At 36.4% G+C, this 25,011-nt stretch overlaps 1 long non-coding RNA gene across 2 annotated transcripts in view; it reads left to right on the top strand.

The window, feature by feature from the left end:
- C030047K22Rik overlaps window positions 1-23,075 on the top strand; it is a 121,010-nt gene extending 97,935 nt beyond the window's left edge. The window contains exons 3-4 of one of the 2 annotated variants that reach the window (XR_383849.4): window positions 16,315-16,461; window positions 22,588-23,075. This is a non-coding gene — a long non-coding RNA (RIKEN cDNA C030047K22 gene). Of the gene's footprint in view, window positions 1-16,314; window positions 16,462-21,364; window positions 22,555-22,587 lie in introns of those variants that run through there. The other variant, XR_875055.2, reaches the window with a different exon arrangement.
- Window positions 23,076-25,011: the final 1,936 nt, after the last annotated feature.

Genomic DNA, 25,011 nt, shown 5'->3' with positions numbered 1-25,011 from the left:
AGTCTAGGTGCACAGCATGTAATCATATTACCTGTGCTGTGTTTTCATTGCCGGGGCATATTTGGGAGGAGAGATTTACCACAACAAAATGGTGCCTAGCGTATTGATTTGAACTCAACTAACCTGAGATAAAAGTTCACTGTCCCCACTCCCCCAACCCCAGAATGGGGCTTGGGCAGTGGCCTAGGCTGTAGCAGTATGGGTTTGATGCTGACTAGATTTAAGGGGCCTGCAGAGAACAGCAAAGGTATCTATGCCTGAGAGAGCCTTTCTGTGCTTGCTTCCCTGTATCCTTCCCTCCCCACCTTGCCTCCCCCATCTCCAAACAGAGACACAGATAACTTGGATCTTTTTACACTCAGCTTCTCCCTGTGAATAAATACTTGGGAGACAAAGGTACAAAGGACTCCAGACCAGGTAATTCATTTCTATAAGGAGAGAAATATAATCTTTTGATACTTGAAGAAGATATAAAGATATATGGCTCTAATAAGTCTTACAGGACACTCATATTTTGTGTAACTTGAGCTCCACAGGAATTTTGGAGTTAAATCCTGGTTTGACAAACTCCCTCTTATAAGTAGATGTAGTACCTAAAGATGGGAAATTTCACCTGCAGTTCAGAACCAGATAGGGAATATTAGTCACTGACTCCAAGTAGAGAGAGCAGTGATAATCGCCTGCTAGGAACAGGTATTAATTAATAGAAGTATGTGGCTCCAGGTAGAGATCATAACAGGTAGACATTATAATGGGTACTAATTAAACAAATGTCTGTGGCTCAAGGTAGAAAGGGCCCTAATATGTCTTATGGGATACTCATATTCTGTCTAACGTGTGCTCCATGGGAATTTTGGGTTTAAATCCTGACATGACATTGAGAATTCTAAATTTCTACATCTTTTTAAAGATACCCATAAAGGCTTTTAAGAATTATTATTTTCAGAAGAGTTGATAGCAACTGTAAGCTCTAATTATTTTCACCTTTTCTACATTTTTCCCTTCCTCACGTTTAATATAGTAGTTTTATCACAGTAAAGTATTATTTCATTAAAATTTCCTCTTTGCTTCTACTCTTCCCATTCTTCCTGGTTTTTAACTGGTCTGAATTACAGAGTTACAGATTTGCTCTCTATCATAACATTTTTCAATATAAATATAGTCTTGAGTATCCCTTTGACCATAGATCTGTATTCAGAGAATAGTGTCATCACCCCAATTCTTTTCATTGTTTATATCTGATTCTATTTTTCTGTAATGTAAATTGCACACTTGTTACTCTAATGAAGTATTGCTCTCTTTCTTTCTTTCTTTCTTTCTTTCTTTCTTTCTTTCTTTCTTTCTTTCTTTCTCTCTCTCTCTCTCTCTCTCTCTCTCTCTCTCTTTCTTTCTTCCTTTCTTTTTTCTTTTTGTCATCCTGAGTTTCTCAAAGATGTTTTTGCATCTTTGGTTTTCAATTGTCATGTGATTTTACACATGTATTTCAAACTATATGTCCATATGGTCTTTCTTTTGCTTTCCTAGGATGAAAGCTCATTTTCTAATTGTAGTTTAAAAAAAAAAAACCTCATGTAAAATTACTCTTAAAAATTGAAGTTTATAATATTTGTTGTATTTATATTGTATAGTAGATGTGGAAAGCATTTTTACAATGTAAATACATTTATTTATTTATTTATTTATTTATTTATTTATTTATTTATTTATTTAGCATGAGTGTGCATATATGTGTTATGGGTATTAGAAGGCAACTTGTGAAACGATCTCTTTCTTTCTTTGTATTGTGTCAGGTTTCATGGTAAGTCCCTTCACCCTGTGAATGATTTTAGGATCTACATATATATTATTTATTTACTCAAAAAAATAGTCCCTTTAAACATCACAGGTCCCTATAACCACCAATTTTATTTTTGTGGATACAACTACTATAGACTCCTCATGTAATTGGAAATTCATAATATTTTTCTCCTTAATTTGTGGCTTCTTAAATTATTCTCATTCATATTATGGTATAAACTGGCTATGTTGCCAAGTTTATGATAGTTAATATTTCTTTTTACTTTTTAATAATAATTATTATTTTTATTAGGTATTTTTTCATGTACATTTAATATTTCATTTAAACATGTAATAAAATACACTTGTGATTTATCAGTTGATAGATGTAAGAATTGTCTCTACTTCTTTCCAGTTTTGGACAAATTTTTTGGAACAAATGGTTTTTAAATTATTCATCAAAACTCTGCTTCAAATAAATTTAGATATATCAGTAAATGAGATGATTAGATCATATAATTTTAATTTATGATGTAAATTTTACGCTGTTTTCATTACAACATTTTAAAGACTTATGGACTAGGCATACAGATTTCAATTTCTCCCTATCCTCATTAATGTTTTTGATTAATTAATTATTTGTGTAGATTCAGCCACCTTAATAAATATATTTGACTTCAATGTGAATATCTGTAATATATAAAGATTTTAAACACATTCTAAGGTTTGTTAGACATTTACTTTATTTTTGGGAAAAGTCTAATCCTTTGCCTTTTGGGGCCGGCCTACGGCTCTCATGACCAGGTTCAAGTCTGGGAGGCATCTTGGAGCTGAAAGAAAGGGAAACTAGGCAGAAGAGAGAGAGAAATGGAACCAAGACAGTATTCTGATCAAGGCTCAAATCTTTAATAATAATCTGTGCTTTATAAAGAGGGAAGCCCATCCCCAGTCATGCCAAGTTTCTTGTGAAGTCATCAGAACAGCCTTTTAGCAGAAACTCGCCAAATTCACAGTTTGCTGTAAACTCTGGAAAACCTTCGATAACCTGTTCAGCCTCAGGCATGTGGCAGGCAATATCACATCAAAGGAGAGGGATGAGAAGCAGCACAGCAGGTGGCCCTGCCTCAGTGGTGAAAGATCTGAACAAGCCTGCCTAGGCTGAAGGAGGGTACATTCCCCCCCCCCCTTTAAATAATATTAAACAAAACTGGACTGAGGCATAAAATTTATTTATGCTCTATAGTCCTGCCTGGGAGTTATGGTGGCTGGCGGCTCCGCCTGTCTTAGGAAATCTTACATTTCTCGAATCATACTTATCGGTCATAGGAATGTACGTGCAGCTTGTTTGTATTTATTTTACACAAAACATGGCTTTGTGGTGTATTATTAACAGCCACGGCCTCTTGGCATGTACCCCTGTCTTAGATTGTTTTGATTCCGAGATCTGGGTGCCCGTCATTGACTGTCAGGTCCTCATTAGCACACCATACTCCCAATTCAAACCAAAGCCACAATATGTACTTAGAATGCTTCTTGATGGAGATTAATAACTGCCACCTGTGCTGTTGGAGGTGAGGTTTTACTCCTGCTGCAGTCAGGTTGAATGGTGGCTGACCTGCTTGAAAAACAAAGGTGGGACAGTGAAAAAGCAACAGTATATAAGCTGCTTTGAAGAAATTCAGGTACTCCATTCAGTTGCAAATTAGCAACAACCAAGCTCATGCTTTGGCCTCCCAGTGTGGAGGAGTTGGCTTTGAGAATTAGCAGAAAGGTCAGAGATTCTCTGGAAGTAGAGGCTGAGCTCCAAATTAACTTTGCTAGGTAATTAAGAATTTTTGCTATCTTCAATAGGAATCTCTAATATAGGAATTATTACTAGACCAGTCTAAGATTGAGTTAGAATAACTGGTCACATTGAAGAAAAGAGAAGAATCATTATAACTCTATTATATGACTAATCTTTCTAAGTCAGATTACACAGTCTCTGATGTTCTTTTTACCATAAGGTTCAAAAGCTTGAAGCAAGGCAGCTTTGCTTGTCCAAACTGGAAAAATGGCAAACAAGGATGGGTCGAAAACATGTACCCAATTCAGCTTCCTTGTCACTTCAGTCAGGGCACTGAGCCAACTCACCTGCCAGCTTGTCACACGAATTAACCATCATGCTTCTGTGGCGAGAAGCTATGTTTTTCCCTTCCCTAATAAGGTAGCTGTTCAAGATGAAGCCATATGCCAATAAGTGGATCCTTTTAAGATACTATAAGGCATTTATTAAGTTCTTTGACATCCAAATTTCAAAATTTTAAAAGTATGATTTAAATAATGTGCATGGGAATGCACTAAATAATATGCATGGGGATATATTTTCTCCATTCTTTGTCTTTTAAGAAGCTAGTTTTAAAGTTCCATGATACCTTGTCCTTGAGAATTAATAATATGTTGACAAAACATCTCAAATACTTGACTATTATAGTCAGTATTCATGTAACATGGGCAGTGACTAATTGCACTTTTAATTGTTACCCTTAAAGAGTAGTTGTAACTAGAAAGCTTGAAAAGTTATTAATAATCACAGGTATATAATTAATTTATTTATTAACTCAGAAATAAGAGCATTTATTTGTAGCAATTTATTAAGTATAAGTCCTCAAGAATTAACACTGTTATGTGGAAACAAGTAGTAACTGAGGACGCTAAGAGCAAAGAATTTTTTATAATTTGTTATGCACAATTTCTAAGAATATTAAAATATTATCTTAAACCATAACTGTTTTGAATATATAAAGAATGAGATTACATACCCAATCTATCTTATATGTAGGATCTATAGACTGCCTGAGATATAAATCCAGCATGGCATTGCTTTAAGATGTCCAGGCAATCTAGAACAATTTATTAAATGTCCAAAAACAGCCTTCTTAAAATGACAGCACTTTTTCTTATGAGTTGTATATGCATAAGCAATTACAAATTTGAGAATTAATAGCATCTGAGGAACAAACAATCTTAAGCAATTGTGAGCTCTGAGATATAATATTGACTATTAATATACAAATTAAGGTTTGATTGTTCAGCATTTTAAGACACCATCCACAGCACAGAACTTAATTATCTGTGCTGAAACAGGAGGAAACTCAAAAGAATAGCGTGTGATCCAATTCACATCTACTTATTTCCCATAGAGGGGTTGTTTTTAAACACAATAACTGGGACACATGCATGAATGAACTTGTAGAAGACACAAAAGCATGCATAAAAACAATTTTTTAGCTTATCTTTGGGATATTGATTGCCAATTTATTTAAAATGATGGTATGCAATAGATCAATTATTAATATTCTATAATAACCAAATTAATTACTGTTTAGAACAAGGAACAGATACTTTCTTAGGTTCCTAAGACACAATTTTTTGTTATAGGTTTTCCAAAATACATGAATATATCTTACAATTCTATATTACCATCACCATAGTTTTAATAGGATGCTGAAACTGTGCTTTGAGGTGAGCCCCACCTCGGCCCTGCCCACCTGCCTTGTCGCAGCTCCACCGTCCTGGGCCCCACACCCACCAGGCACCTTGGAGGGCCCATTTGCCATCATCCATCCCTGCCCCGCCCGAGCCGAACCTTAGCAGCTTGCCACCATGGCGTGTGGAGCCACTCTGAAATGGACTCTGGATTTCAACCTGCTGATGAGACCTGCATCTCTGAAGCAGAGGCGGTGCATGCCTTTATCGGTGCTGCCTTCGGCTGCTGCCACTACCACCTCCTTTCTCTCAGGCAGAAGAGGCTGAAGGTGGCCCAATCTAATAAAATACTTTCCACTTAGAAAACAATATACACTGAAAGATTCAAACTCTTAGCTTCATGTATAGAAGCATAAATGATAAAAATTTCTTACATAATGTAGACCTATATTTAGCCGTACCTAGAGGCAAAATTTTCCAGTGATTACAAACTCACTAGAAGCAAACCCTTTACAATTATTAAGATGCAAAGGAAAAAACAAACTTTTAGATATATAATAACTATATAAAAAGTAGGCAAGCCAGATTGTAATGCCTTTATAAGTTCTACAGTCTGATCAACCCTTTATAAACTTTGAATTTGAACTTTATTTAGAGCAACATCTGGATAGATCTGAAACAGTGTTCCTTTAGCTAAAAGAAAATTCCCCTGTGAGCAAGGAGAGGCAAGGAAAGTTTATTTAGTCACCCCTTGCAAGACAAAAGAAAGTCACACAAACCTCACTGAGGCTGCTCCTAGCTTAGCTCCTCCTGTCATGAGGACAGATTTTAGAACTTTTAAGTTCTTTGCAATATTAAACTATAACTACTACCTTGGGAAAGCAAAACCTAATTTCAAAACAATTTATCATCTTTAGAATCAATATTAGAAGCATTACTATCATATTACGAAGTTTGGCTCCCAATGTATACCTATGAATACACGACAGTTCAAGATTTAATGATTCATTAAAGTGACATTGCGTTAAATCTTATCTTTAAATTTACTTCTAGGATAAGAATCACATTAAATGTGATCTCAGCTAGAAGTATCTTAGGAGGCCCAGTTATTTGGCTGGCCTATGCGATGTGTTTGAAAAACTCCTGAGTTGCCAATTTAAAGCTAACCTTCTCTTACTAATGTAACAATTTTTAATCCTAATCAATAACTTATGAGCTGATTGTGAAGACACGCAGAGCACATTACCAGTAAGAAAACAAATGAAGCAGCTACATTTAGACCGAACAGAGAATATTTTTTTCTAGCTATAATGTTAAAATAAAAAGCACTTTGTCATTAGCTAAACACAATAATCACGAATGCAGACAATTTTCTTAGGAAAAAAACATCTATCAGCTTTTTCGCCCAAAAATCATGAGTCTATAGACTCTCTTTTCTTTTCTTTTCTTTTCTTTTCTTTTCTTTTCTTTTCTTTTCTTTTCTTTTCTTTTCTTTTCTTTTCCTTTCCTTTCCTTTCCTTTCCTTTCCTTTCCTTTCCTTTCCTTTCCTTTCCTTTCCTTTCCTTTCTTTTCTTTTCTTTTCTAAAGTAATGGGCTTTGTTATAACATGTTCATTATTTATTTTCAATTATTTTTATTAGGTATTTTCCTCATTTACACTTGCAATGCTATATCAAAAGTCCGCTATACCCTCCCCACCACTCCCCTACCCACCCACACCCACTTCTTGGCCCTGGCATTCCCCTGTACTGAGGCATATAAAGTTTGCATGACCAATAGGCCTCTCTTTCCACTGATGTCCGACTAGGCCATCAACTGATACATATGCAGCTAGAGGAACAAGCTCTGGGGAGTACTGATTAGTTCATATTTTTGTTCCACTTATAGGGTTGCAGACCCCTTTAGCTCCTTGGGTACTTTCTCTAGCTCCTCCATTGGGGGCCCTGTGATCCATCCAATAGTTGACTGTGAGCATCCACTTCTGTGTTTGCTAGGCCCCAGGATAGTCTCAAAAGAGACAGCTATATCAAGATCCTTTCAGCAAAATCTTGCTAGTGTATGAAATGGTGTCAGCATTTGGAGGCTGATTATGGGATGGATCCTTGGATGTGGCAGTCTCTAGATGGTCCATCCCTTTGTCTCAGCTCCAAACTTTGTCTCTGTGACTCCTTCCATGGATGTTTTGTTCCCAATTCTAAGAAGGTGCAAAGTGTCCACACGTTGGTCTTTGTTCTTCTTGAGTTTCATGTATTTTGTAAATTGTATCTTATATTTTGGGTATTCTAAGTTTCTGGGCTAATATACACTTATCAGTGAGTATATATCATGTGAGTTCTTTTGTGATTGGGTTAGCTAACTCAGGATGATGCGCTCCAGGTCTATCCATTTGCCTAGAAATTTCATAAATACATTCTTTTAAATAGCTGAGTATTATTCCATTGAGTAAATGTACCACATTTTCTGTATCCATTCCACTGGTGAGGGGCATCTGGGTTCTTTCCAGCTTCTAGCTATTATAAATAAGGATGCTATGAACATAGTGGAGCATGTGTCTTTCTTACTAGTTGGAATATCTTCTGGATATATGCCCTGGAGAGGTATTGCTGGATCCTCCAGCAGTACTATGTGCAATTTTCTGAGGAACCGCCAGGCTGATTTCCACAGTGGTTGTACAAGCTTGCAATCCCACCAACAATGGAGGAGTGTTCCTCTTTCTCCATATCCTCGCCAGCATCTGCTGTCACCTGAATTTTTGATCTTAGCCATTCTGACTGTTGTGAGATGGAATCTCAGGGTTGTTTTGATTTGCATTTCCCTGATGATTAAGGATGCTGAACCTTTTTTCAGCTGCTTCTCAGCCATTTGGTATTCCTCAGGTGAAAATTCTTTGTTTAGCTCTGAGTCCAATTTTTAATGGGGTTAATTGATGTTCTGTAGTTCACCTTCTTGAGTTCTTTATATATATTGGATATTAGTCCCCTATCTGATTTAGGATAGGTAAAGATCCTTTCCAAATCTGTTGGTGGTCTTTTTGTTTTCTTTACGGCGTCTTTTGCCTTACAGAAGCTTTGTAATTTTATGAGGTTCCATTTGTCAATTCTCGATCTTACAGCATAAGCCATTGATGTTTTATTGAGGAATTTTTCCCCTGTGCCCATGTCTTCGAGGCTTTTCCCTACTTTTTCCTCTATAAGTTTCAGTGTCTCTGGTTTTATGTGGAGTTCCTTAATCCACTTAGATATGACCTTAGTACAAGGAGATAGGAATGGATCAATTCTCGTTCTTCTACATAATAACTGCCAGTTGTGCCAGCACCATTTCTTGAAAATGCTGTCTTTTTTCACTGGATGGTTTTAGTTCCCTTGTCAAAGATCAAGTGACCATAGGTGTGTGGGTTCATTATGAATCTTCAATTCTATTCCATTGGTCTACTTGTCTACAGTACCATGCATTTTTTTTTTTAATCACAATTGCTCTGTAGTAAAGCTTTAGGTCAGGCATGGTGATTCCACCAGAGGTTCTTTTATCCTTGAGAAGAGGTTTTGCTACGCTAGGATTTTGTTATTCCAGATGAATTTTCAGATTGCTCTTTCTAATTTGTTGAGGAATTGAGTTGGAATTTTGATGGGGATTGCATTGAATCTGTAGAATGCTTTTGGCAAGATAGCCATTTTTACTATATTGATCCTGCCAATCCATGAGCATGGGAGATCTTTCCATCTTCTGAGATCTTCTTTAATTTTTTTCTTCATAGACTTGAAGTTCTTATCATACAGATCTTTAACTTCCTTAGTTAGAGTCACACCAAGGTACTTTATATTATTTGTGACTATTGAGAAAGTTGTTGTTTCCCTAATTTCTTTCTCAGCCTGTTTATTCTTTGTGTAGAGAAAGGCCATTGACTTGTTTGAGTTAATTTTATATCCAGCTACTTCAATGAAGTTGTTTATCAGGTTTAGGAGTTCTCTGGTGGAATTTTTAGGGTCACTTATATATACTATCATATCATCTGCAAAAAGTGATATTTTGACTTCTTCTTTTCCAATTTGTATCCCTTTGATCTCTTTTTGTTGTCATATTACTCTGGCTATGACTTCAAGTACAATGTTGAATAGGTAGGGAGAAAGTGGGCAGCCTTGTCTAGTCCCTGATTTTAGTGGGATTGCTTCCAGCTTTTCAACATTTACTTTGATGTTGGCTACTAGTTTGCTTTAGATTGCTTTTATCATGTTTAGGTATGGGCCTTGAATTCCTGATCTTTCCATGGCTTTTATCATGACTGACTGTTGGATTTTGTCAAATGCTTCCTCCTCTTCTAATGACATGATCATGTGGTTTTTGTCTTTGAGTTTGTTTACATAATGGATTATGTTGATGGATTTCTGTACATTAAACCATACCTGCATCCCTGGAATAAAATGTACTTGGTCAGGATGGAAGATTGTTTTAATGTGTTCTTGGATTCAGTTAGCAAGAATTTTATTGAGTATTTTTGCATTGATATTCATAAAGGAAATTGGTCTGAAGTTCTCTATCTTTGTTGGATCTTTCTGTGGTGTAGGTATCAGAGTAATTGTGGCTTCATAGAATGAATTGGGTAGAGTACCTTCTGCTTCTATTTTGTAAAATAGTTTGTGCAGAACTGGAATTATATCTTCTTTGAAGGTCTGAGAGAACTCTGCACTAAACCCATCTGGTCCTGGGCTTTTTTTTGTTTGTTTGTTTGTTTGTTTGTTTGTTTGGTGCACTATTAATTACTGCTTCTATTTCTTTAGGGGATATGGGACTCTTTAGATCATTAACCTGACCCTGATTTAACTTTGGTACCTGGTATCTGTGTAGAAATTTATCCATTTCATCCAGGTTTTCCAGTTTTATTGAGTATATCCTTTTGTAGAAGGATCTTATGGTGTTTTGGAATTCTTTAGGATCTGTTGTTATGCCTCCCTTTTCATTACTGATTTTGTTAATTAGGATGCTGTCCCTGTGCCCTCTAGTGTGTCTGGCTAAGGGTTTATCTATCTTGTTGAATTTTTCAAAGAATCAACTCCTCGTTTGGTTGATTTTTGAATAGTTCTTGTTTCCACTTGGTTGATTTCTCCCCTAAGTTTGATTATTTCCTGCTGTCTACTCTTCTTGGGTGAATTTGCTTCCTTTTTTCTAGATCTTTTAGGTGTTTCATCAAGCTGCTAGTGTGTGCTCTCTCTAGCTTCTTTTTGGAGGCACTCAGAGATATGAGTTTCCCTCTTAGAAATGTTTTCATTGTGTCCAATAATATATGTTGTGGCTTCATTTTCATTAAACTCTAAAAAGTCTTTAATTCATTTCTTTATTCCTTCCTTGACCACGGTATCATTGAGAAGAGTGTTCTTCAGTTTCCAAGTGAATGTTGGCTTTCTATTATTTATGTTGTTATTGAAGATCAGACTTAGTCCATGGTGATCTGATAGGATGCATGGGAAAATTTCAATATTTTTGTATCTGTTGAGGCCTGTTTCATGACAAATTATATGTTCAATTTTGGAGAAGGTACCATGTGGTGCTGAGAAGAAGGTATATCCTTTTGTTTTAGGATAAAATGTTCTGTAGATATCTGTTAAATCCATTTGTTTCATAACTTCTGTTAGTTTCACTTTGTCCCTGTTAAGTTTCTGTTTCCATGATCTGTCCATTGATGAAAGTGGTGTGTTGAAGTCTCCCCCTATTATTGTGCGAGGTTCAATGTGTGCTTTGAGCTTTACTAAAGTTTCTTTAATGAATGCGGCTGTCCTCGCATTTGGAGCATAGATATTCATAATTGAGAGTTCCTCTTGGAGGATTTAACCTTTGATGTATGTGAAGTATCCCTCCTTGTCTTTTTTGATAAGTTTGGGTTGGAAGTCGGTTTTATTTGATATTAGAATGGCTACTCCAGCTTGTTTCTTCAGACCATTTGCTTGGAATATTGTTTTCCAGCCTTTCACTCTGAGGTCGTGTCTGTCTTTTTCCCTGAGATGGGTTTCCTGTCAAGGAGCAAAATGTTGGGTCCTTTTTGTTTAGCCAGTCTCTTAGTCTCTGTCTTTTTATTGGGGAATTGAGTCCATTGATATTAAGAGATATTAAGGAAAAGTAATTGTTGCTTCCTATTATTTTTGTTGTTAGAGTTGGCATTCTGTTCTTGTGGCTGTCTTGTTTTTGGTTTGTTGAAGGATTACTTTCTTGCTTTTTCTAGGGTGTGGTTTCTGTCCTTGTATTGTTTTTTTTGTTGTTGTTGTTGTTGTTTTTTCTCTGTCATTATCCTTTGAAGTGCTGGATTTATGGAAAGATAATGTGTGAATTTGTTTTTGTCATGGAATACTTTGGTTTCTCCATCTATAGTAATTGAGAGTTTACCTGGGTATGTAGCCTTGGCTGGTATTTGTGTTCTCTTACTGTCCCTATAATGTCTGTCCAGGATCTTCTGGCTTTCATAGTCTCTGGTGAAAAGTTTGGTGTAAATCTGATAGGCCTGCCTTTATATGCTACTTGACACTTTTCTCTTACTGCTTTTAATTTTCTGTCTTTATTTAGTGCATTTATTGCTTTGTTTATTATGTGTCAGGAGGAATTTCTTTTCTGGTCCAGTCTATTTGGAGTTCTATAGGCTTCTTGTATGTTCATGGGCACCTCTTTCTTTAGGTTTGGGAAGTTTTCTTCTATTATTGTGTTGAAGATGTTTCCTGGCCCTTTAAGTTGAAAATCTTCATTCTCATCTACTCCTATTATCAGTAGGTTTGGTCTTCTCATTGTGTCCTGGATTTCCTGGATGTTTTGAGTTAGGATCTTTTTGCATTTTACATTTTCTTGGATTGATGTGCTGATGTTCTCTATGGAATCTTCTGCACCTGAGATTCTCTCTTCAATCTCTTGTATTCTTTTGCTAATTCTTGCATCTATGGTTCCAGATTTTTTCCCCTAGGGTTTCTATCTCTAGTGTTGCCTCACTTTGGGGTTTCTTTATTGAGTCTACTTCCCTTTTTAGGTCTAGTATGGTTTTATTCAATTCCATCATCTGTTTGGATGTGTTTTCCTGTTTTTCTTTAAGGACTTCTACCTGTTTGGTTGTGTTTTCCTGTTTTTCTTTAAGGACTTGTAACTCTTTAGCACTGTTCTCCTGTATTTCTTTAAGTGAGTTATTAAATTCCTTCTTGATGTCCTCTACCATCATCATGAGATATGCTTTTAAATATGGGTCTAGCTTTTCGGTTGTGTTGGGGTGCCCAGGACTGGGTGAGGTGGGAGTGGTTCATTCGGATGAAGGTGAGTGGTCTTGCTTTCTGTTAGTAAGATTCTTATGTTTGCCTTTCACCATCTGGTAATCTCTGGAGTTAGTTGTTATAGTTGTCTGTCTTTATAGCTTGTTCCTCTGGTGATTATGTTAGCCTCTATCAGCAGACCTGGGAGACTAGCTCTCTCCTGAGTTTCAGTGGTCAGAGCACTCTCTGCAGGCAAGCTCTCCTCTTGCAGGGAAGGTGCCCAGATATCTGGTGTTTGAACCTGCCTACTGGCAGAAGTTGTGTTCCACTCACCAGAGGTCCTAAGATTGCTTAGAGACTCCTCTAGAGACCTTGAGGGTGTTCGATGACTCTTCACCCAAGGTGATCTGGTGCTGGTGCTGACCAGAAGTGACTAGTGACCCTGGTCTTGCCAGATTTTCTGCTTCCGTAATTAATGCTGTCTCAGGTCCTGTGTGATTGGATTGGGACAGAAGTTGTTTTATACTCACCAGAGGTTCTAAGATCCCGTGGAGAGTCCTCTGGGTACCTTGCAGGTGTCCGCTGATTCTGTGCACAAGGTGACCCGGTGCTGGCACTGACCAGAATGGGTAGACTCCCTTTCTTAAAAAACAATTTTTCCAGCATGGACCCTCCTGCTGTGCCTGATCCTGGCTTAAGTGTGTGGCCACTCTTGGCTTTGCTATACCAGCAGAGAAAATATTAGCCAACTTTTATTTTCCAACATGAAAACACAGAACATCAGTCATTCAGACAACTAGCCACAAACGCACATGAATTGAACACATGGACAGACAGTGCACTGAAAAAGTAAAACGTAAAAACAAAATTCTAGGCCTTTAGGCCCAGGCTTGGGAATGTTGCCTTTGTGACTTAATGCTCCAAGTTATGCTAATCATAAAACAGATAGCGACATCCCTCCACCCACCCACTTCCTGGGTTCATGGAGTATTCATTCAAAGAAAGTCACCCTGACCCACCCTGACCATTGCTGGAACCCGCTATGCAAATGTGCTATTGTTAGGGGCTCTTAGAAACTGTCTTGAGAAATAACCTTCACAATTACCAGGTATTCCTTGTGACTCTTGTGACTTTGCACTTCCATGTGACTGTTAACTGGTATTTTTGGTATTTTCCAACAACACCCTTCCTACCTCCTTGAGTTGTGTTTTCTTCCTTTAAATACCCCCTGACCCAGCTACTCGGGGCACCATGGTCCTCTACCTTGCATGGTGTATGACCATGGGCCTGATAGTGCTCTTAAATAAAAATCCTCTTGCAGTTTGCAGCAAGACTGTTTCTTGTGGGTAATTTTGGGGTGTAGCCTCTCCTGAGTCAGAACATGGGGGAGTCCTCACGATGTGGGTCTTTCAGCACCAGACATTAGATAAGACTTTAGACAAAAACACAAAGAAGGCAGAGAACTTCTGCTGTAGGGATCAGAGAGAATAAAGTAGGGTGTCCACGATTCTCTCTGTCTCTGGGAGAGTTTTCCTCCTGCTTGATGCAGTTCTTAGACAGAGGCCAATCTGCCTGGTTATTAAATCCAAACCCTTTTATCTCTCTCACCTAAGAAGCAGCTTCTTGAAGCTCTGGCCGACTGCCTGTTAAGTTCCTAGATCCTGATATCACTGCTGCATATAAGCGAATCCAGTGGCAGGTTTAGTGTTGTACCACAACTAACAACCTTTTTGCCTGTTGCTTCTCTGGTACGAATTTTCTTTAAATCTTTTCTTCTTCAATGGAGCTCCAAACCAGCAGTGTTTCTTCCAGTGTCCTCTGCCTTTCCCAGATCCCGCTTGGTTTGCCAAATTTTTGGGGCCGGCTTGAGGCCCTCATGTCCTGGTTTCAAGTCTGGGAGGCATCTTGAACCTGAAAGAAAGGGAAACTAGGTGGAAGAGAGAGAGATGGAACCAAGACAGGATTCTGATCAAGGCTCAAATCCTTAATAATAATCTGCGCTTTATAAAGAGGGAAGCCCATCCCCAGTCACTCCAAGTTTCTTGAGAAGTCATCAGAACAGCCTTTTAGCAGAAACTCACCAAATTCACAGTTTGCTGTAAACTCTGGAAAACAGTGGAGAAAAGGTTGGACCTCATGCAGGTGGCAGGCAGTGTCACATCAAAGGAGAGGGATGAGAAGCCGCACAGCAAGTGGCTCTGCCTCAGTGGTGAAAGATCTGAACTAGACTGCCTAGGCTGAAGGAGGGGTACATTTGCCAAAGGTTTTGGTATTTTCTATTTTTTAAACATTACTAAGTGTGTGCTTCACAAATGTACATTGCATTTTTGAGTTGAATTTTTATTCTACTCACAGTGTGTTTTGGAGCAAAAATGTGGACGTTTGTATCTCATCCTAGTAGTTCACTCTTACTTTGGATGTTATTCCTGTCATCTCAACAAATCTACTTTCAGGAAACTTGTCTTTGCTCTCTTCTATGAGTTCTGCAATATGATGTCTTATATTTACATCTTCAATATTTCTTGGTTATTTTTATGTTTTATATTAGATTAATGTGCTCATTATTTTGCAAATTAATATGTAGTTATTTTGGTACCATATATTAACCAAATTTATCTCTCTGTTGAGTGATTTTGAACCCTAATAAGAATCATTTGAGTTTACTTACAATATTTACTTTTGTGCAACTTTTTCTGTTCTATTATTCTATTTCTGTGTTTTTATGACAGCAGAGCACTCTTTGATCACTGTGTCTTTATAATATGTTTGAATCCAAAAAGTGTTATTTCTCCACCTTTGGCCTTTACTAAAGTTGCTTTGGCTATTCAAGGGTTGTATTGCTCATGCCACGTTAAAAGTCTAACTTAGTATTAGAGTCATAACTGATGCCCAGTTTAAGGGATGGTAATATCATCCCTGTGGTTATGGAGAGCCAGGATATCCTCTAAGTTCAGGTGTCTAGTAGGAAAGTCCCTGAATGTAAAATCCAAGAGGACATTGTATGAGTCAGTGAAAGTGAAGTGTGGATTGCAGTGGAGATTCTAAAATGTTACAGATGCTAAAGACAAAAGCTGCCAGTCACAAGGAACAAGGAGTGCACATCCCCAAGAAAAAAGTATGGAAAGTAAGTTGTATCTGTAGCAGACTTGATTTATTGTTTCTTTTTAAGAGCAAAAAATTCTTGGCCCTCACTTTTTTTCACAAGACTAAAGCTTAGCTAGGTGAGTTCTTTATTTGAACTCAGAACAGCCGTTTATTAATCTTCTTAACTATTTCTGTGCATGCCTTGTGACCAGTATTGAATCTCCTCATGTTGTTTTATTTTTTAAAAAAACTATATATTTTATATTTTTCCCTCCTCTGTTTCTTCTTTTTCATTGTAGACCTGCATAAGAGTGATTACTAATAACCATAAAAGAGAGTAAATTCTAGGCTGTCTTAAAATTTCCTCCATTAAGGTAATTATTTCTATACTTTACAATTAATTCTTAGGAAAATTCTTAGAAGAACACAAAGCAGTCCAAATCTTTGCTAAAAATTTTATCTAGTTTACTTGTTAATATTGTTCTCCTATAAAGCCATTTAACTGGTCTTTTGTAGTCTCCAATGCTCTCAGAACTACTGACTTCCAGTTTCTTTCTATGATTGTTCATTGAGGCCTACTTACAGCATTCAATGTATTTCCTAGTCAAAATTTCCTAAATGTTCCACATTCCTCCAAAAGGAAGCATTGTTGGGTCTGTCACATTAATACAACATCTCTTTTTGCCATATTCTTAGGTATGTTTTCTATTGTTGGTATATAATATCATGTTCAACACAAGTTCTTAACCAAAGCTTTTAAATTAATTTACAGAGAGGTGGAGTCCATGATCGCAGAACAAAGGAAACACTGAGAGGTTACATCTTGATTCACGAGGACGTGACAGAGAAATGGTGCTGGAAAGGCTTAGGCATTTGAGAACTCAAAGTTTTACCTCAGTGACCTATCTTCACCAAGCAGGTAACACTTTCCAATTCTTCCCATCTAGTTTTGCCAATTGGGAAATAAGAATTCAAGTATGAACTTATGGGGACCATTTTCATTCAAACCGGAGCAGAATATGACATATTTAAGTAAATTGTTTTTAAATGATGAATGTATACTCTTTATAGATTATTGTATAATTTCATATAAAATGACTCAATGACTCATGAGGAAGTTTAATGTGCTCTTTCTTTTAAAAGATAAGTTTTAAGAGCATTTATCTCAGTTTTCATATCTACAGAGAATGATTTAATATTTATATTTTGAAAAATACTGAAACACATTTTATCAACCTATTCTAGATCTAGATGTAGACTATAATATAAATTACTTTTTAAGGAAAATGTTATAGTTTTTCTCTACAGATGGTAAAAATGCTTTCCAAATTAGTCTTTCAGAAACTGACTTCATTCATTGTGGTATAATTCATTTTTTCTTAAGAGTTCCCAAATATTGCTCTTTCATTCATTCAAATTATTTGGTTTCATCACTAATCAAATCAGCCAAGAACAATGCTCAGAACTTCTCAATAAAACAAGCCTGTAGGTCCCAGTGTAGCTCAATGAACTCCATCTTCATGAATACTTTTGGTAACTTTATTGGTTCTTTAATGACCTTGTAAGGACCTTCTGCACAATCAACCACTTTGCAATGCAAATAAACTTCAAATTTCTCAGTGCCAATTAGGCTTTTCAAAAATTCTGGTCTGGGTTTCTATTCCTATATAAAAGTCACAGTTTCCCCTAACTTTGAATTAAGCATTTATTATCATATTTTTATTGGTATTATCATTGTTTTTTAAGGACATTTATGAGATGTTGTCCAAACTTCTTTTTGAATTTGTATTCATCTTCCTGTGTCAGCATTCCTAGTGACTGGATCACAGACAGAAAATTTAATAACAATTTTGATAAGAGAATTTCAGATTGCCTTTTATAAAGCCATGTACTACAGGAGCCTGGTATAGCTGTCCACTGAGAGGCTCTGCCAACACCTGATTGATACAGATATCCATAACGAACTATCAGACTGAGCAATGGAAGAGTTAGGGGAAAGACAGAAGGAGCTGAAGGAGATTGTAACCCCATAGGAAAAACAACAATGTCAACTAACTGGATCTTTCGAGTGATCTCAGGCACTAAACCATCAACTAAAGAGTGTACATGGAGGGACTCATGGTTCCAGGTACATGTGTAGCAGAGGATGGCCTTATCTGACATCAATGGGAGGATCCCTTGGTCCTGTGGGGGCTTGATGCTCCAGTGTAGGGGAATGCTAGAAAAGTGAGGCAGGAGTGGGTAGGTTAGAGGGGGAGCACCCTCCTAGACACAAAGTGGAGGGGGATGAGATGAGTGTTTGTGGAGGGGACAATAGTTGAAATGTAAATAAATAAAATAACCATTAAGAAAGAAAAGTGAAAAAGAAGAAAATTAATGTATTTATATATGTGTGAGATATTCGATACAAGTAATCTAATGTCCACAAATTCCTTGTTTACTGCTTCATGGTAAACATTTTAAAAACTATATGTATATTATTGAGAATCTACTCAAATAAGAACCCTATTTTATATAAAATAGTTTCATTTTACCAAAGAAAAGTTTTATTAAAACTATTTTTTTATTTGCTAACATTACTCATCATTAACTGATGGTTTGTAAAATTGAAAACCATGAAATATAATATAAATATGAAATTCTGTCTATATTAACAATTAAGTAACCATGTTATAATGCCATTTAACAATAACTCACTATTGTGATATATCTTCATTAACTTAAAGTGAATTTCTCCTCTATAAAGCTCAGAGTTAGACTTTTAAAAAATATCTGCTCTTCCTTTCCTGTTCATTACAGTTTGAGACTTCTTGGAAGTATTTTAGTTCAACATTATACTTTATAATTCAATGGTAAGGAACAATATGAGAATTACAATAAGTTCCTTAGGTTAATGAACTTAAATTTATAATTAGATTTAACTTTGAAATCTATATTTTAATAAGCATCTCAAGGAATGTTATATATCTATAAGGTAAAAATATTTATTTTTTTCAACTTTTCTTCTGCAATGCACTTAAAGAAATCTATAACAGAGTATATTAAATATATCATGACTATCATGAGTAATTTCAAATAAATATCATGAATTTTTATCCAGGAATATTTGTATCATAGCCACAGAGCATTTCCAGAATATGTCCCCAAGAATTCTTCTCTGTTTCTTATTCTTTGTCTTTTACTAACACCTTGTATTCTCTGTCCTCTTTTATTTATTTTTTTTCTTCTCTGGCCCTCCAGCCATCTCTCCATTTCAGCCGTCAACCTCATTGCCTCTTCCCTAGGCTATCACATTAAACTTCAATAGACTTCTTGCCTTCTGCTCCAATTCAGATGGTGCAATGGTTCCAGATTAATTTTCTTAAAGCCACCAAAATCATGTTACAATTTGCATAAAATCTCCTAAAGAGTCTTCATTACATACCAAATGAAATTACCTTACTTTTTAGATGTGAAGACCAAAATCATGTGTCCCCAAGCTGAGTTTTCTAATTTTGTTTAATCTTATTTCTTGCTACAAAATCTCTCTGTTTTATTTTGCTTCCAACTACAAGCCAATTAAACTGTGCAACATACACTACTTGAGTTTCTCCACTGGTCTTTTTTATGTTTATGGAGTCCCTGGGTCAAAACATTTCCAGATTTACACAGTTATAAGCAGATGTTCTAAAACCAAGTTAACTTTTGTCCTTCCCTATTAACCTCATATACAAAATTATGTTAAACAATTACTTACATGCAAGTCTGACATTCCTTTCTGGAGAGTGCATTCTAATCTTACAGTATCTGTTTCAACCACACACATCCTCATAACCTATTTAAATCTAGCTATATAAGAGCTATTGACATTTACCAAAAACGAGATCTGGGTTGGCTGCTTAAACTTGTTTCTATTGAGATGGTGTCTCAGTGAGTTCTTTTTACGTTATTAAATGTGGAGAAATGAGGTCACTGAATTGAATACTTAGAAAAATGTATGTGTAACTTATTTTACCTGAAACATTTTAGATCATTAGATATACGGCATATATTCCATGAAATTTTGTTCTTTTCATAAATATACTCTGTCCCCAGTTGGTAGGGTGTTCCAGCGGGTATGGTTATAGGTAGGTGTAGCCCTGCTAGGTAGGTGTAGTCCGTCACTAGAGGCAGTGCATTTTGTTTTACCTCCTCTACTCCTTTTCCCCTCCTCTCCCTCCTGCCCCCTTCTTCCCTTCCTCCCTCTCTTCCTTCCTTCCTCTCTCCTTTCTTGTCCTCCTTCCTTTTGGGCCATCTATTCATCTCTTTCCACATTCCATTCATTCATTGCTCCATTTCTCCCACCTTTTCATTGCCTCTTCCTCCCTCCCTTCCTCCTTCCCTGCCCCTCTCCTCTTCCCTCCCTCCCTTCTTCTCTCCTTGCCTACTTTCCTTTCTTCCTTCCATCTTCCCTCATGTTGGTCTATTCACTTCTGGAAATAGAAATTTTGTTCTGCTTCCATATAACAAATATCCATTCTTACCACCCCTGTAACAGGTGTTCTTCCATTCATGGCTCTCTTCCTAATTCCAGACAGATTCCCAACTCATTAAATATATATTCCATACAGTTGGGAAATATAGAAACTGTTTGCATTAATTTAGTTTGGTTTATTTCTTTTAAAATGAAGTTCCCAGTTCCATCTATTTCCTTATATAATTTCATTTTATTTGAAGGCTGACTAAAATATGCATCTTATTTATTGAATTAATTTTTGTTTGTAGACATCTAGAATCATTTTAATTCCTTGGCATTATGTTTACTGGAGAAAGAAATTTCAAATTACAACAATCTCCGTAGACTGTTGCCTAAGTGTCCTTCAGGTACATACCCAGAAATGGGAACCACTAAAAATTTGGAAAATAAAAAAAGCAATTATCATTACATATTTCAACTCAAAAATATTAAAATTCAGGCACTCAAATCTACTACTAGGTTAATTTGAATAGGATAAAAATAGAGTCAAAAGATGATGACTGGGAGATTTGGAAGAAAAATTGATGGTGGATATTTCATTATATACATCTATAACATCTCAAGAAGAAAATAAAAAGAAAAAAAATGTGAATTTATTAAAATAACTTTTGGTCTCTATTTTTTTATAAGTTCTAAAAATCTTAACATTGAATTGGAATCTATTTAAGTTTTAAATAAACTACTATGCAGTTATATCTAGATTTGAGAGCAAAATATTAACTCTCTGTACTTCTTTGGCCTTTTAAATTTTCTTAAGTTTTTTATTATTTATAGAGCATCCTGTCTGCCTGTATGCCTGCAGGACAGAAGAGGGCACCAGATCTCATTATAGATGGTTTGTGAGCCAACATGTGATTGCTGGGAATTGAATTTAGGTCCTAAGGAAGAACACACATTGTTCTTAACCTCTGAGACATCTCTCTAGCCCTGGTCTTTTAAATTTAATTAAACTCATTAAAATAAATATTTTGATTTCTGTGTGTTTTACTGTGTAGCTTTCGCTGGACTCTAACTCATTCGTTTCCTCTTTTAAAGTCACATGTGTGCTGCCAAAATTATACACCATCATATTTGAGTTTAGTTGAGAATTTTTATGGCAGTGTTCCCTAGATAGAGATAGCACAAAAAGATACAGAAGTAGGATTTGTTTGCAGATGAAGAGCATACGTGAAGAGGAGGGCTCAATTTTGAAAACCCTTGCAAGTGTAGAGCAGCAAAGAATTTGAACCGTGATGACTTCATTTTCCTCTGGCAGACTTCTCTTGGTTCCCTAATCCCACGATTAACCAAGCCCTTTTATGAAAAACTTACTTTTATTTTATTTAAGACCACAAAAAGTTCAAGAACTTGAGCATAGCAGTGAAGAGAACATCAAGTGAAGTATATGGGTATGAGGACTAGACAGATGACTCCCTACCTCACCGTGCACATCAAGCAAATAGACTCCAACTTCACAGCTGCCTGAAGTAATGATAAACTACACACCAGTTAAGTCCACTGTTTTAAATTTATTCATGTTAATGTACTTTGGTCGTCTCAGAAAAGCCTCAAGGTTACAACTATTATTTTTATAATACATACGAGAAAATTGCAGTTTAGAGAGATTGAGCCATTATTGATACCCTAGAGCTATATAAGAGGTAGTAGGGAGAGAAGTGTGGAGAACCAAAGAAACCAAATCAGGAAATGCAGAATCATCTTATATAATATGGTGTCCCTGACATTATCTCTGATTTTTGTGTCACCTAAAAGAGTATGTGGAGGTTTCTATCCTTTTGTCTCAACTATATTTGAAAACAAGCTAACTACAGGCATGATTAATGAAGTTTGAGAAGAGGTCATACTAATGCAGGATGTGCCCTTAATCTATGCCTTTATTTGAATAAGAAAGAAAAATAAGAGAAAGTGTAATGAGAACAAATGAAGCGCACAGTATTAATGTGGTTGCCGGAAAACAATCAATACAGATACGTGAATAATGCATCCCCAATCCTGTGAGATGAATGAAGTCTGGAGGCACCAAAGGCTAGAAGAAGATGCCATGCCCTGTGCTAGAGAGCCTTTCAGAAGAAATTAACTGTAGCACCTCCTTCATTTTGGATCTCTACCCACTGACATGAGAAAGTAATTTTTACTCTTAATTTTAATTATCTCTTAATTCTTGCTGTTGTCTAATAAAATATGTGACTACATACATAACAGAAACTTGAAAATTGTAATAAATGACATAAGGACTAAAGTAGAAGAATATTTATGTGAAATGTGGATAGAGTTAACTGCCAAGGGCCATGCAGTTAAAACAACAAATGGCTTTAGGACTCATGGAATGGGGTCCTTAGGTTACTATAGCGACATGGGTGAACCTCTGTGATGCACAACCCCAAGGACCACGTGCACTGAGGACTTTATGCTCTTAAGGAGTTCTGCTCTTCTTGCTGTCCTTAAATCCCTCGTTAATCTAAAAATTATATGAAAATTTTAAGCAGACTTCCAGGCCTTCACTGGACAGTATCTCTGGCACTCATGGTCATAATGCTTGACTTCTTTCAGGCATTGCTGCTGGAGCAGATTTACGAGTCATTCACCATCCCAGGAAAGAACTTTGAGATGTAGATTGTCAGCACTGACCATCAGCCTTTAGAAGCATTTGGAAATCGCTTCTTGGCCTTTTGGCTCTGATCAAGTGTAGAAGCATTTGGAAAAATACAGTTGTTACTCATGTTTTTCTACTGGTTCTGATGTAGAAAATCTTAAGGAACAATGTAAGTTCAGAAAAGCACGCTCTTATTAGTTAAGCTAGGGGACATTTTATGGTCAGGAAACAAGAACAATGGCAGCACTGGCTGACATGACTCTCACTGAGCCTGGACTGCTGCTGATTGATTTCATACACTCATATTTTCTCCTCAGCTTCCAGATATGATTGATTAGGAATTGCTGATGAGTAGATATGCACTCTGATAATGAGATAGATATGACTGATTTTCATATAAAAGTGTATATTTGTGATTCTTTTAAGAGTCCTAGAAGATTACTTTTAAAGATAAATAATAAAATAATTACTTCTTTCTTTGTAACTGCAGTTTGCTGCCTGCCAATAAGAGAAACTGGCTGAGAAAACTACCCTACATGCTTACAATTTGTTAATCTATAACAAATTGCTTAGATACAGATGTACGTGGGTTTTTGAGAATAATTTGTTTTATCTGTGCTATATAATGTTATTTTTTGTAAAGGTATTGGAGAACACATTGCTTTTTCATAACGATTCACTAGTAAAAACGTAATATGTATTCACATTTTAATTTTGTACTGTTTGAAAGATTTTTCTGGGATATATAAGCTATGGAATCAAATAAAGTACGGGGGTTGGAACACTGTTACTTCCATTCATCAAATATGTTTATGCATATGTATAAGGTTTGTATGAGTGGGAGTTAGCTTGTTCTTCCTTCCATCTATTAACTATATGTATACATGTGCACACCCACACTTCCACACATACACACACACACACATTTAGAACTTGTCTGGATGTATGTTGGAGCTTGCTACATTTACCAATTGTGTGTGTAAATGTATGTACATATGCATGCATATATATGTGTGTATAAAGTTATTGAACTCTGCCTATTGTTCATCTACTCAGTGTTTTTGTGTGTGTGTGTGTGCGCGCGCATGCATGTGCATATTCCTGTGTGTGTGAATTTTCTCTCTTTCTTCTCTTTCTGGCCAGCCCCAAGGAGTTAAAGATTTCATAGATTTTTTTCTTCATTTTCATTCTTGGCCACAGGGAGTGCCAACCCAAGTAAATTAAGCTTTGTTCCCCAAAAGAAAAGTCTGCTGAGTAACTTCTCTAATTGCTGGATGCCTTTGGCAACATCCTCGGTAGGTATCTTGATCTACCCCAGTCAGCAGCTCTAAGCATTGACATCCCCCACCCCCTGCCAAGAGCTGCCTGTCTCAGTTTACCCATTATTTGGATGGATGCCAAACCCAGTAGTTGCCAGTTAACATTTCATCCTGATAGATTGTACATCTGAATGTAGCCATACACTGACTAAAATATTCACACAATGACAGCTGTAGTGAAAATGTACAGACACTCTGTTATTATTCCTTAGTCAGCAAAATATTTTTAAATGTACATAATGTATAGTATATCAAGTTTCACAGGTGACATAGAAATAAGTTAAATCATAGAGTGTTCCTATGTATCTATTAATCCCGTGACATTATAAAAATGGAACCCAAAGCAGCTACACATAGATTTTGGTATCACAGGGTATCCACAGACTCCACTAATAAGTGATGGAAGGATGAGGGGACTACTAGAGTGTTTCTAGCTAAAACTCACTATTGACCAAAAGTACTTCAAAAAATTGAGACTAGGTATTTGAGAGGTATTTAGTTCTAGGTAAGGCTGAGTATAAAGCTGCTATAATGACAGGTTGTCTGTACTCAAATAAAGGATACAAATATTTGTCAGGAGATCTCTGCCGTTAAGGTAGTCGCATTACCAGCCATCTGCTAAGCTACTGGTCTTTGACTTCAAAGATTACAGAAGTGCAACAGGAAGCATGGGTAGACATGCAGAGTATTGGAATTTCATGTACTTTATTACTGAAGGTTAAGATAGAGAATGTAGATGTTCTCTTTGAAGAGCCAATAATATTTTCTTCCAAAAGGCATGATAAGGCAGGACAAGCACTTTAGGAAGATGAATCTAACTGCAAAGAATTTGCTCATGTGGGGTAAAAATAACCAGACCCTGCTTGAATGCTTAGACCATTTTAATTCTCAGAGACTGTAATATAGATGGGGAATAAAATGATTTCACTTAAAATTTGAGCATAGCATTGGATGGCATCCTGTGCATGTAAAAAGAAATCATATGGTATAATTCAAAATTACATAATATAGAAGAAGAGAAGACATAGGTAATTTCATGCCTTAAAGTGCATGAGTGAGAAC

Source organism: Mus musculus, chromosome 15, assembly GCF_000001635.26.
Source record: "Mus musculus strain C57BL/6J chromosome 15, GRCm38.p6 C57BL/6J".
Classification (NCBI taxonomy): Eukaryota; Metazoa; Chordata; class Mammalia; order Rodentia; family Muridae; genus Mus; species Mus musculus.
Note: the sequence above shows the minus strand (reverse complement) of the source record. Positions and strands in the feature narration are given on the sequence as shown.